The sequence below is a fragment of the Triticum aestivum genome, chromosome 7B (assembly GCF_018294505.1).
Source record: "Triticum aestivum cultivar Chinese Spring chromosome 7B, IWGSC CS RefSeq v2.1, whole genome shotgun sequence".
Taxonomy (NCBI): Eukaryota; Viridiplantae; Streptophyta; class Magnoliopsida; order Poales; family Poaceae; genus Triticum; species Triticum aestivum.
The window spans coordinates 462002111-462014936 of NC_057813.1; positions in this window are offsets into that span (position 1 = coordinate 462002111).

Below are 12826 nucleotides of genomic sequence, written 5' to 3' on the forward strand. Positions count from 1 at the left end.
ACACCGGGGGGTTACCGGAACCCTCCCGGGGGTTAATGGGCCTTAGTGGGCCATGAGGGAGAAGAGGAGGGCAGGCCGCGCGCCCCCTCCCCCCTAGTCCGAATAGGACAAGGAGGGGGGGCCTTTCCTCTTTCCCCTCCCCCCTTTCCTTCTCCACCAAGGCAAGAGGGGGGAGTCCTACTCCCGATGGGAGTAGGACTCCTCCAGGCGCACCCCTAGGGGGCCGGCCGCACCTCCCCCCTCCCTCATTTATATACGGGGGCAGGGGGCACCCTAGAACACACAAGTTGATCTTCAAGATCGTTCCTTAGCCGTGTGCGGTGCCCCCCTCCACCATATTCCACCTCGGTCATATCGTCGCAGAGTTTAGGCGAAGCCCTGCGCCGGTAGAATATCATCATCGTCACCACGCCGTCATGCTGATGGAACTCATCCCCGACACTTTGCTGGATCGGAGTCCGGGGATCGTCATCGAGCTGAACGTGTGCTGAACTCGGAGGTGCCGTACGTTCGGTGCTTGGATCAGTCGGATCATGAAGACGTACGACTACATAAACCGCGTTGTCATAATGCTTCCGCTTACGGTCTACGAGGGTACGTGGACAACACTCTCCCCTCTCGTTGTTATGCATGACCATTTTCTTGTGTGTGCGTAGGAAAATTTTGAAATTACTACGTTCCCCAACAGTGGCATCCGAGCCAGGTTTTATGCGTAGATGTCATATGCACGAGTAGAACACAAGTGAGTTGTGGGCGATACAAGTCATACTGCTTACCAGCATGTCATACTTTGGCTCAGCAGTATTGTGAGATGAAGCGGCCCGGACCGACATTACGCGTACGCTTACGCGAGACTGGTTTCACCATTACGAGCACTCGTGCTTAAAGGTGGCTGGCGGGTGTCTGTCTCTCTCACTTTAGCTGAATCGAGTGTGGCTACGCCCGGTCCTTGCGAAGGTTAAAATAGCATTAACTTGACGAACTATCGTTGTGGTTTTGATGCGTAGGTAAGAACGGTTCTTGCTCAGCCCGTAGCAGCCACGTAAAATTTGCAACAACAAAGTAGAGGACATCTAACTTGTTTTTGCAAGGCATGTTGTGATGTGATATGGTCAAGACGTGATGCTATATTTTATTGTATGAGATGATCATGTTTTGTAACCGAAGTTATCGGCAACTGGCAGGAGCCATATGGTTGTCGCTTTATTGTATGAAATGCAAACGCCCTGTAATTGCTTTACTTTATCACTAAGCGGTAGCGACATTCGTAGAAGCAATAGATGGCGTAACAACAACGATGCTACGATGGAGATCAAGGTGTCGCGCCAGTGACAATGGTGATCACGACGGTGCTTCGAAGATGGAGATCACAAGCACAAGATGATGATGGCCATATCATATCACTTACATTGATTGCATGTGATGTTTATCCTTTATGCATCTTATCTTGATTTGATTGACGGTAGCATTTTAAGATGATCTCTCACTAAAATTATCAAGAAGTGTTCTCCCTGAGTATGCACTGTTGCGAAAGTTCTTCGTGCTGAGACACCACGTGATGATCGGGTGTGATAGGCTCTACGTTCAAATACAACGGGTGCAAAACAGTTGCACACGCGGAATACTCAGGTTAAACTTGACGAGCCTAGCATATAACAGATATGGCCTCGGAACACGGAGACCGAAAGGTCGAGCGTGAATCATATAGTAGATATGATCAACATATTGATGTTCACCGTTGAAACTACTCCATCTCACGTGACGATCGGACATGGTGTAGTTGATATGGATCACGTAATCACTTAGAAGATTAGAGGGATGTCTATCTAAGTGGGAGTTCTTAAGTAATATGATTAATTGAACTTAAATTTATCATGAACTTAGTACCTGATAGTATTTTGCTTGTCTATGTTTGTTGTAGATAGATGGCTCGTGCTGTTGTTCCGTTGAATTTTAATGCGTTCCTTGAGAAAGCAAAGTTGAAAGATGATGGTAGCAATTACACGGACTGGGTCCGTAACCTGAGGATTATCCTCATTGCTGCACAGAAGAATTATGTCCTGGAAGCACCGCTGGGTGCCAGACCTGCTGCTGATGCAACGGACGACGTTAAGAACGTCTGGCAGAGCAAAGCTGATGACTACTCGATAGTTCAGTGTGCCATGCTTTACGGCTTAGAACCGGGTCTTCAACGATGTTTTGAACGTCATGGAGCATATGAGATGTTCCAGGAGTTGAAGTTAATATTTCAAGCAAATGCCCGGATTGAGAGATATGAAGTCTCCAATAAGTTCTATAGCTGCAAGATGGAGGAGAATAGTTCTGTCAGTGAACACATACTCAAAATGTCTGGGTATAATAATCACTTGATTCAACTGGGAGTTAATCTTCCTGATGATAGTGTCATTGACAAAATTCTACAATCACTGCCACCAAGCTACAAGAGCTTCGTGATGAACTATAATATGCAAGGGATGGACAAGACTATTCCCGAGCTCTTCGCAATGCTAAAAGCCGCGGAGGTAGAAATCAAAAAGGAGCATCAAGTGTTGATGGTCAACAAAACCACCAGTTTCAAGAAAAAGGGCAAAGGGAAGAAGAAGGGGAACTTCAAGAAGAACAGCAAACAAGTTGTTGCTCAAGAGAAGAAACCCAAGTCTGGACCTAAGCCTGAGACTGAGTGCTTCTACTGCAAGCAGACTGGACATTGGAAGCGGAACTGCCCCAAGTATTTGGCGGATAAGAAGGATGGCAAAGTGAACAAAGGTATATGTGATATACATGTTATTGATGTGTACCTTACTAATGCTCGCAGTAGTACCTGGGTATTTGATACTGGTTCTGTTGCTAATATTTGCAACTCGAAACAGGGACTACGGATTAAGCGAAGATTGGCTAAGGACAAGGTGACGATGCGCGTGGGAAATGGTTCCAAAGTCGATGTGATCGTGGTCGGCACGCTACCTCTACATCTACCATCGGGATTAGTTTTAGACCTAAATAATTGTTATTTGGTGCCAGTGTTAAGCATGGACATTATATCTGGATCTTGTTTGATGCGAGACGGTTATTCATTTAAGTCAGAGAATCATGGTTGTTCTATTTATATGAGTAATATCTTTTATGGTCATGCACCCTTGAAGAGTGGTCTATTTTTATTGAATCTCGATAGTAGTGATACACATATTCATAGTGTTGAAACCAAAAGATGCAGAGTTGATAATGATAGTGCAACTTATTTGTGGCACTGCCGTTTAGGTCATATCGGTGTAAAGCGCATGAAGAAACTCCATACTGATGGGCATTTAGAATCACTTGATTATGAATCACTTGGTACTTGCGAACCGTGCCTCATGGGCAAGATGACTAAAACGCCGTTCTCCGGAACTATGGAGCGAGCAACTGATTTGTTGGAAATCATACATACTGATGTTTGTGGTCCAATGAATGTTGAGGCTCGTGGCGGGTATCATTATTTTCTCACCTTCACAGATGATTTGAGCAGATATGGGTATATCTACTTAATGAAACACAAGTCTGAAACATTTGAAAAGTTCAAAGAATTTCAGAGTGAAGTGGAAAATCATCGTAACAAGAAAATAAAATTTCTATGATCTGATCGTGGAGGAGAATATTTGAGTTACGAGTTTGGTTTACATTTGAAACAATGCGGAATAGTTTCGCAACTCACGCCACCCGGAACACCACAACAAAATGGTGTGTCCGAACGTCGTAATCATACTTTACTAGATATGGTACGATCTATGATGTCTCTTACTGATTTACCGCTATCGTTTTGGGGTTATGCTTTAGAGACGGTCGCATTCACGTTAAATAGGGCACCATCAAAATCCGTTGAGACGACACCTCATGAACTGTGGTTTGGCAAGAAACCAAAGTTGTCATTTCTTAAAGTTTGGGGCTGCAATGCTTATGTGAAGAAACTTCAACCAGATAAGCTCGAACCCAAATCGGAGAAATGTGTCTTCATAGGATACCCAAAAGAAATTGTTGGGTACACCTTCTATCACAGATCTGAGGGCAAGATTTTCGTTGCCAAATTCGGATCCTTTCTAGAGAAGGAATTTCTCTCGAAAGAAGTGAGTGGGAGGAAAGTAGAACTTGATGAGGTAACTATACCTGCTCCCTTATTGGAAAGTAGTTCATCACAAGAACCAGTTCCTGTGACAACTACACCAATTAGTGAGGAAGCTAATGATATTGATCATGAAACTTCAGATCAAGTTTCTACTGAATCTCGTAGGTCTACCAGAGTAAGATCCGCACCAGAGTGGTACGGTAATCCTATTCTGGAAGTCATGTTACTTGACCATGATGAACTACGAACTATGAGGAAGCGATGATGAGCCCAGATTCCGCAAATGGCTAGAGGCCATGAAATCTGAGATGGGATCCACAACAAAGTATGGACTTTGGTTGACTTGCCCGATGATCGGAAAGCCATTGAGAATAAATGGATTTTTAAGAAGAAGACTGACGCTGATGGTAATGTAACTGTCTATAAAGCGCAACTTGTTTCGAAAGGTTTTCGACAAGTTCAAGGGGTTGACTACGATGAGACTTTCTCACCCGTAGCGATGCTTAAGTCTGTCCGAATCATGTTAGCAAATGCTGAATTTTATGATTATGAAATTTGGCAAATGGATGTCAAAACTGCATTCTTGAATGGATTTCTGGAAGAAGAGTTGTATATGATGCAGCCAGAAGGTTTTGTTGATCCAAAAGGTGCTAACAAAGTGTGCAAGCTCCAGCGATCCATTTATGGACTGGTGCAAGCATCTCGGAGTTGGAATAAATGCTTTGATAGTGTGATCAAAGCATATGGTTTTATACAGACTTTTGGAGAAGCCTGTATTTACAAGAAAGTGAGTGGGAGCTCTGTAGCATTTCTGATATTATATGTAGATGACATATTATTAATTGGAAATGATATAGAATTTCTGGATAGCATAAGGGGATACTTGAATAAAAGTTTTTCTATGAAAGACCTCGGTGAAGCTGCTTATATATTAGGCATCAAGATTTATAGAGATAGATCAAGACGCTTAATAGGACTTTCACAAAGCACATACCTTGATAAAGTTTTGAAAAAATTCAAAATGGATCAGGCAAAGAAAGGGTTCTTGCCTGTACTACAAGGTGTGAAGTTGAGTCAGACTCAATGCCCGACCACAGTAGAAGATAGAGAGAAAATGAAAGATGTTCCATATGCTTCAGCCATAGGCTATATCATGTATGCAATGCTGTGTACCAGACCTGACGTGTGCTTAGCAATAAGCTTGGAAGGAAGGTACCAAAGTAATCCAGGAGTGGATCACTAGACAGCGGTCAAGAACATCCTGAAATACCTGAAAAGGACTAAGGATATGTTTCTCGTATATGGAGGTGACAAAGAGCTAGTCGTAAATGGTTACGTTGATGCAAGCTTTGACACTGACCTGGACGATTCTAAATCGCAAACCGGATATGTGTTTTTATTAAACGGTGGAGCTGTTAGTTGGTGCAGTTCTAAACAAAGCATTGTGGCGGGATCTACATGTGAAGTGGAGTACATAGCTGCTTCGGAAGCAGCAAATGAAGGAGTCTGGATGAAGGAGTTCATTTCCGATCTAGGTGTCATACCTAGTGCATCGGGACCAATGAAGATCTTCTGTGACAATACTGGTGCAATTGCCTTGGCAAAGGAATCCAGATTTCACAAGAGGACCAAGCACATCAAGAGACGCTTCAATTCCATCCGGGACCAAGTCCAGGTGGGAGACATAGAGATTTGCAAGATACATACGGGTCTGAATGTTGCAGACCCATTGACTAAGCCTCTTCCACGAGCAAAACATGATCAGCACCAAGACTCCATGGGTGTTAGAATCATTACTGTGTAATCTAGATTATTGACTCTAGTGCAAGTGGGAGACTGAAGGAAATATGCCCTAGAGGCAATAATAAAGTTATTATTTATTTCATCATATCATGATAAATGTTTATTATTCATGCTAGAATTGTTTTAACCGGAAACATGATACATGTGTGAATACATAGACAAACATATAATCACTAGTATGCCTCTACTTGACTAGCTCATTAATCAAAGATGGTTATGTTTCCTAACCATAGACATGTGTTGTCATTTGATTAATGGGATCACATCATTAGGAGAATGATGTGATTGACATGACCCATTCCGTTAGCCTAGCACTTGATCGTTTAGTATATTGCTATTGCTTTCTTCATGACTTATACATGTTCCTGTAACTATGAGATTATGCAACTCCCGTTTACCGGAGGAACACTTTGGGTGCTACCAAACGTCACAACGTAACTGGGTGATTATAAAGGAGTACTACAGGTGTCTCCAAAGGTAGATGTTGGGTTGGCGTATTTCGAGATTAGGTTTTGTCACTCCGATTGTCGAAGAGGTATCTCTGGGCCCTCTCGGTAATGCACATCACTATAAGCCTTGCAAGCAATGTAGCTAATGAGTTAGTTACGGAATGATGCATTATGTAACGAGTAAAGAGACTTGCCAGTAACGAGATTGAACTAGGTATTGGATACCGACGATCGAATCTCGGGCAAGTAACATACCGATGACAAAGGGAACAACGTATGTTGTTATGCGATTTGACCGATACAGATCTTCGCAGAATATGTAGGAGCCAATATGAGCATCCAGGTTCCGCTATTGGTTATTGACCGAGAATAGTTCTAGGTCATGTCTACATAGTTCTCGAACCCGTAGGGTCCGCACGCTTAACGTTACGATGAAAGTTTTATTATGAGTTTATAAGTTTTGATGTACCGAAGGTTGTTCGGAGTCCCGGATGTGATCACGGACATGACGAGGAGTCTCGAAATGGTCGAGACATAGAGATTGATATATTGGAAGCCTATATTTGAATATCGGAATGGTTCCGGGTGAAATCGGGATTTTACCGGAACACCGGGGGGTTACCGGAACCCTCCCGGGGGTTAATGGGCCTTAGTGGGCCATGAGGGAGAAGAGGAGGGCAGGCCGCGCGCCCCCTCCCCCCTAGTCCGAATAGGACAAGGAAGGGGGGGCGGCACCCCCCTTCCTCCTTCCCCTCCCCCCTTTCCTTCTCCACCAAGGCAAGAGGGGGGAGTCCTACTCCCGATGGGAGTAGGACTCCTCCAGGCGCACCCCTAGGGGGTCGGCCGCACCTCCCCCCTCCCTCCTTTATATACGGGAGTAGGGGGGCACCCTAGAACACACAAGTTGATCTTCAAGATCGTTCCTTAGCCGTGTGCGGTGCCCCCCTCCACCATATTCCACCTCGATCATATCGTCGCAGAGTTTAGGCGAAGCCCTACGCCGGTAGAATATCATCATCGTCACCACGCCATCATGCTAACGGAACTCATCCCCGACACTTTGCTGGATCGGAGTCCGGGGATCGTCATCGAGCTGAACGTGTGCTGAACTCAGAGGTGTCGTACGTTCGGTGCTTGGATCGGTCGGATCATGAAGACGTACGACTACATCAACCGTGTTGTCATAACGCTTCCGCTTACGGTCTACGAGGGTACATGCCATAATCTTGCGTGTGCATAGGAAAATTTTGAAATTACTACGTTCCCCAACAACATCTCATCAAAATATCGAACGAATGCCAAATTCACATGACTACTAATAGCAGGACTTCACCCATGTCCTGAGGAACAAACGTAACTACTCACAAAGCATATTCATGTTCATAATCAGAGGAGTAATAATATGCATTAAGGATCTGAACATATGATCTTCCACCAAATAAACCAATTAGCATCAACTACAAGGAGTAATCAACACTACTAGCAACCCACAGGTACCAATTTGTGGTTTTGGATACAAGATTGGATACAAGAGATGAACTAGGGTTTGAGAGGAGATGGTGCTGGTGAAGATGTTGATGGAGATTGACCCCCTCCCAATGAGAGGATCATTGGTGATGACGATGGTGATAATTTCCCCCTCCCAGAGGGAAGTTTCCCCGGCAGAACAGCTCTGCCGGAGCCCTAGACTGGTTCCGCCAAGGTTTCACTTTGTGGCGGCGGAGTTTCGTCCCGTAAGCTTGCCTCTGATTTTCTCCAGGGTAAAAGCCTTCATATAGCGGAAGATGGGCACCGGAGGGCCACCAGGGGGCGCGCCCAGTAGGGGTGGGCGCGCCCCCACCCTCCTGGCCAGGGTGTGGGCCCCCTCTGGTGTTTTCTTCGCTCAATAATTCTTATTAATTCCAAAACTGACTTCCATGGAGTTTCATGATTTTTGGAGCTGTGCAGAATATGTTTCCAATATTTGCTCCTTTTCCAGCCAGAATTCCAGCTGCCGGCATTCCCCCTCTTCATGGTAAACCTTGTAAAATAAGAGAGAATAGCCATAAGTATTGAGATATAATGTGTAATAACAACCCATAATGCAATAAATATTGATATAAAAGCATGATACAAAATGGACGTATCAGAGGAGGCCATCCACTTGCCTCCCGCTCCGGACATGCTTGAATGACTTTGCGGAGAAGGCGAGAGCTTGGGAGCTAGAGCTCGAGGAAGAGAGAATGGATGAGCAGAGGAAGGAGAAGGCGTGGGTGAAAAAGGGGAATCCTTATCTCTTTATAAAGGCGATAGAAACTGTGCACCTCCCCACTTGCCCTGTAAACTCGCTTATTCCCCAAGCGTCATGTTGATGGCGCGGTTGGGTTACCCACCAGTATTGATGAGAATCCCATGATAAGGGGACACGATCTCTGCTTCAACAAGACGTGCCAATAAAACCGCCTCACGATACATGCAGTAGCAGGTTGAGAAAAACGGTTCGCATAATTACCGGGCCGTGACGTGATGTCATGCTATGAAAAATTGTCAGCAGAATCGATTTGCGAAACATTGTGCTCTCTACTGTGGTATGTGGAATTTGTTTTGCAGAGCCGGACACGATTCATGTGTTCAAAATCTACCTTGGAGTATTCGGAGAAGGAACCCGCCTTGCAATGCCGAAGACAATCTACGCGCCAGACTCATCGTCATTGAAGCCTGATTCAGGGGCTACTGAGGGAGTCCTGGATTAGGGGGTCCTCGAACAGCCGGACTATATGCTTATGCCGGACTGTTGGACTATGAAGATACAAGATTGAATACTTCGTCTCATGTCCGGGTGGGACTCTCCTTTGCGTGGAAGGCAAGCTTGGCAATTCGAATATGTAGATTTCCTTCTCTGTAACCGACTCTGTGTAACCCTAGCCCCCTCCGGTGTCTATATAAATGGAGGGTTTAGTCCGTAGGACAAGCACAATCATAATCATAGGCTAGCTTCTAGGGTTTAGCCTCTACGATCTCTTGGTAGATCAACTCTTGTAATACTCATATCATCAAGATCAATCAAGCAGGAAATAGGGTATTACCTCCATAGAGAGGGACCGAACCTGGGTAAACATTGTGTCCCCGCCTCCTGTTACCATTAGCCTTAGACGCACAGTTCGGGACCCCCTACCCGAGATCCGCCGGTTTTGACACTGACAGAGGGTCTTTGACATTGCCGGTATACTCGCACATTAAGCCGGATCGGCGGCTTAAAGGCAGAATTCTCCACGCGACCCAGCATCGCACTAGGTCGATCCCAGTTAAACCATCAGCCATTAAGGCTCTGATCTTGGAAAAAACGGGCATATATTTGGCCCGCTCACCTGTGCTGATCCGTTCTGGGAGGTGGTGCCTGTTGCTAAGCCGGCTTGTACGATAACCCGACAGAGGATTCTCCCCTTCTGGAGAAGTATCTTGACAGTAAAACCAAGTTTGGTTCCAGCCCTTGGGATGACTGGGTAGTTTGGCGGCTGGGAAGGTGGCTTCTTTCCGCCTCTGAATCGAAATGCCACCTAACTCTAGGCTGGGCCCGTTTGTGAACTCAGTCTGACGGTTTAGATAATAAAACTCTCTGAATAATTCTATAGTGGGCTCCTGTTGAAGACATACCTCGCAGAACACTTGAAAGTTGCAGATATTTGAAACAGAATTGGGCCCGATATCTTGAGGATGGAGTTCGAAAAAATGCAGCACATCACGGAATTTTTTTGAGCCGGGAGGGGTAAAACCCCCGAGCAGATGATCAGTAAAGACAATCACTTCGCCCTCCTTGGGCTCAGGAGGGGTCTCTATGCTTGGGACCCTCCAGTGGATGACATCTTCTTTTGGCTAAGACGTCTATTTGGACGTATTCATTCAATGTTTCCTTAGTGAACCGGGAAACTACCCAGTTGCAGGAAGTGACAGTCTTGGCCTTAGACATTTTTTGACTACAAAGGAAAATATTGCCGGTTTAAATTGTGTCGTTAAGCCGGCCGGTGATTATAGAGTAAAATGCTACGAAGATTGACATGACTAAGCCGGAAGACAATGCCGGATCATATGGATTGTGAAAATGTATTGGCGGCTTAATAAGGGGACTAATGTTATATGGTGGGTTATGGTTTATCATATAAACCGCCCATATGGTCGCGGTATGACATATCTGAGAGTGAGTTTTTGCTAAGTAATGGGTAAACAGATTTCATAGATTGATGCTACAATTTTGGATCTATAGCAGTTCGGAAAATAAAATAAATTCTAAACCTAAGGTGGCGGCAGCAGCAGAGCTCGTGTGCTCAGATGAGATCTGTTACAAAGGGGATATCTTCTACTATTGAAAATGAATACTAAAATGATTGCCACACAAGTTTGATGCCAAGTTCAGATTTGGTTATGCAATCTAAGAAAGGAAGTAGAGGAACAATGATGAACTTCGATGAACACTGAAACCCTAAACACAGATATGATATAAGTCAAGGCGAGTACCTGGAGGTGCTAATGAAAAGCAGAGAGACGCCTCTATGCTCTGGTCTGTTCAGGTTGATGCAGCGACCGGAGTTGAGGCAGTTGACGAAGGACGACAACGGTGGAGCTCGGGCGCACGTGGGCGTTGCAAGGAGGAAGACGAAGACGAGGAGGCAAGGAAAAAAATGAAAAGGACCCATGTCCCTATTTATAAGGAGATGGATAAAAGGCATGCACGGGAATCGAGGAGGCCGGAAAATGATTATGTGGCTGCACGGATGCCTCGATTTTCAGGAAGTCCATTGAAGATGAAGATATACTGAGATGTTTTGGGCTTCGTGCGAAGTTAATGCGAGATGACGTCAAGGTGGGTTAATACAATTCTGTGAGCTGACGTCATGGCGGGTTATAAAAATTTCATAAAGATTGACGATGGAGGATTTCGCTAAGTCAAGCACTGAAGATTGATATGAACAAGTTCAAATCAACCTGGGGCCTAATGTTGGGGATATAACTACTGGGTATGACCCGCCCAAGAGGGGTCGGGGCATGCCACTGGCGGCTTAAGATGAGGAAGCCCAAGAAGATGTGAAGATGGCGGTCCATAATGTAGGCTTATTGAAGGCCCGAGACCCGAGGACGACTTGAGGCCCATGGGTATGAACCGCCATATGTTTAACTTGTATGTTAATACAAGCTTAGTTGGTCATTGAGCCGGAAACGTTGTGTATGAGCCGGCCGGGACTCTGTAAGACCTCGGACATCAACCTATGTATATAAAGGGGTGACCCGGCGGCGGGTTAAGGCAGAAAACAATAGATCGAGAACTAGGTCAAGCGTATTCGCTCCCTGGTAATCGAAATCCAAGCAATACAACCTAAATCAGGAGTAGGCTTTTACCTCGTTGAGAGGGGCCGGCCTGCGTAAATTCTCTGTGTCCCTTATCCCGTTTTAACCCCTTCAAGCTAACCTAGCAGCGATGGCTCCACACCTAAGTCCTCTTGTTAGGGCATTTGCCGTGTTAAGTCCACGACACTGCCCGACAACGAGTGGGAGAGCCCACGTAAACCCCTACTTGGAACACGACGACTTGTGTCGTGCCAGGCGAGTCTGACCGGTGACGTGTAGGCCCCATGTCAGGCTATGAGTCAGTTAGGCGAACAGACCAGGCCACCAAGTTGGCAACTCGCGCCACCGCATGAACCCATGTGGGGCCAACAGAATCGCCTGGCCAGCTAGCCCCAAGGGTGACCTCCGCTGGGGGCTGATGCAGGAACTAGGCGGCGCGAGGAAACCAACCTGACATGGGGCCGGCGGGCCTAAAAAGATGGCCCCACGCACAAGGTGGCGCTGCAAACGCGCTAGAAGACTCGACTAGCGTGAACAACCAGCCCAACAGAGACGACCCTGCGCACGAGCATGTTGAAAACGCCACGTGACATTGGCCTCGTGCCCTGCGGTCCACCTGCCATTGACCCCCGAGGCTCCTCCCGTGGGTGTGCACCGTTCAGATAGATCGGACGGCACGAAGAGCACCCAGAAGACACCTACGACACGCCACTAAGAATCGAACGGTGCGGACGGCCTCGCCCTCGCAGGCGCGTCCGACGACGCCCCATGGTGGTGGCTCTCCGTGCGAACCCACGGTCACCCATTATGGGCCTGTTGAGGCCATCAGACAGCGCAAAGAGCCCCAACGGCACACCACTCGAAAACGGACGACAGAGGGCACTCTCGCCCTCGAAGAGCCCAGGAGCCACATACTCCAGCATCCTTTATAGGAACTAATTGACTCGTTGCGCCAAATGGCGCAGAGACCCGCTAAAGCCATGTTGTCTATGAAAATAATTTCATTTTGCAGACATTGGTAGTAGAAAACCTATTTTAAACCATGTCATACTAAAAAAATGTTTATCGTTGTGAAATTTGAGTTTGAAATAAAAGTGTATTTGTATAACATATACAAACCAACAAAGGAAGCATTTTTTTAGCCGAAAATATGGTT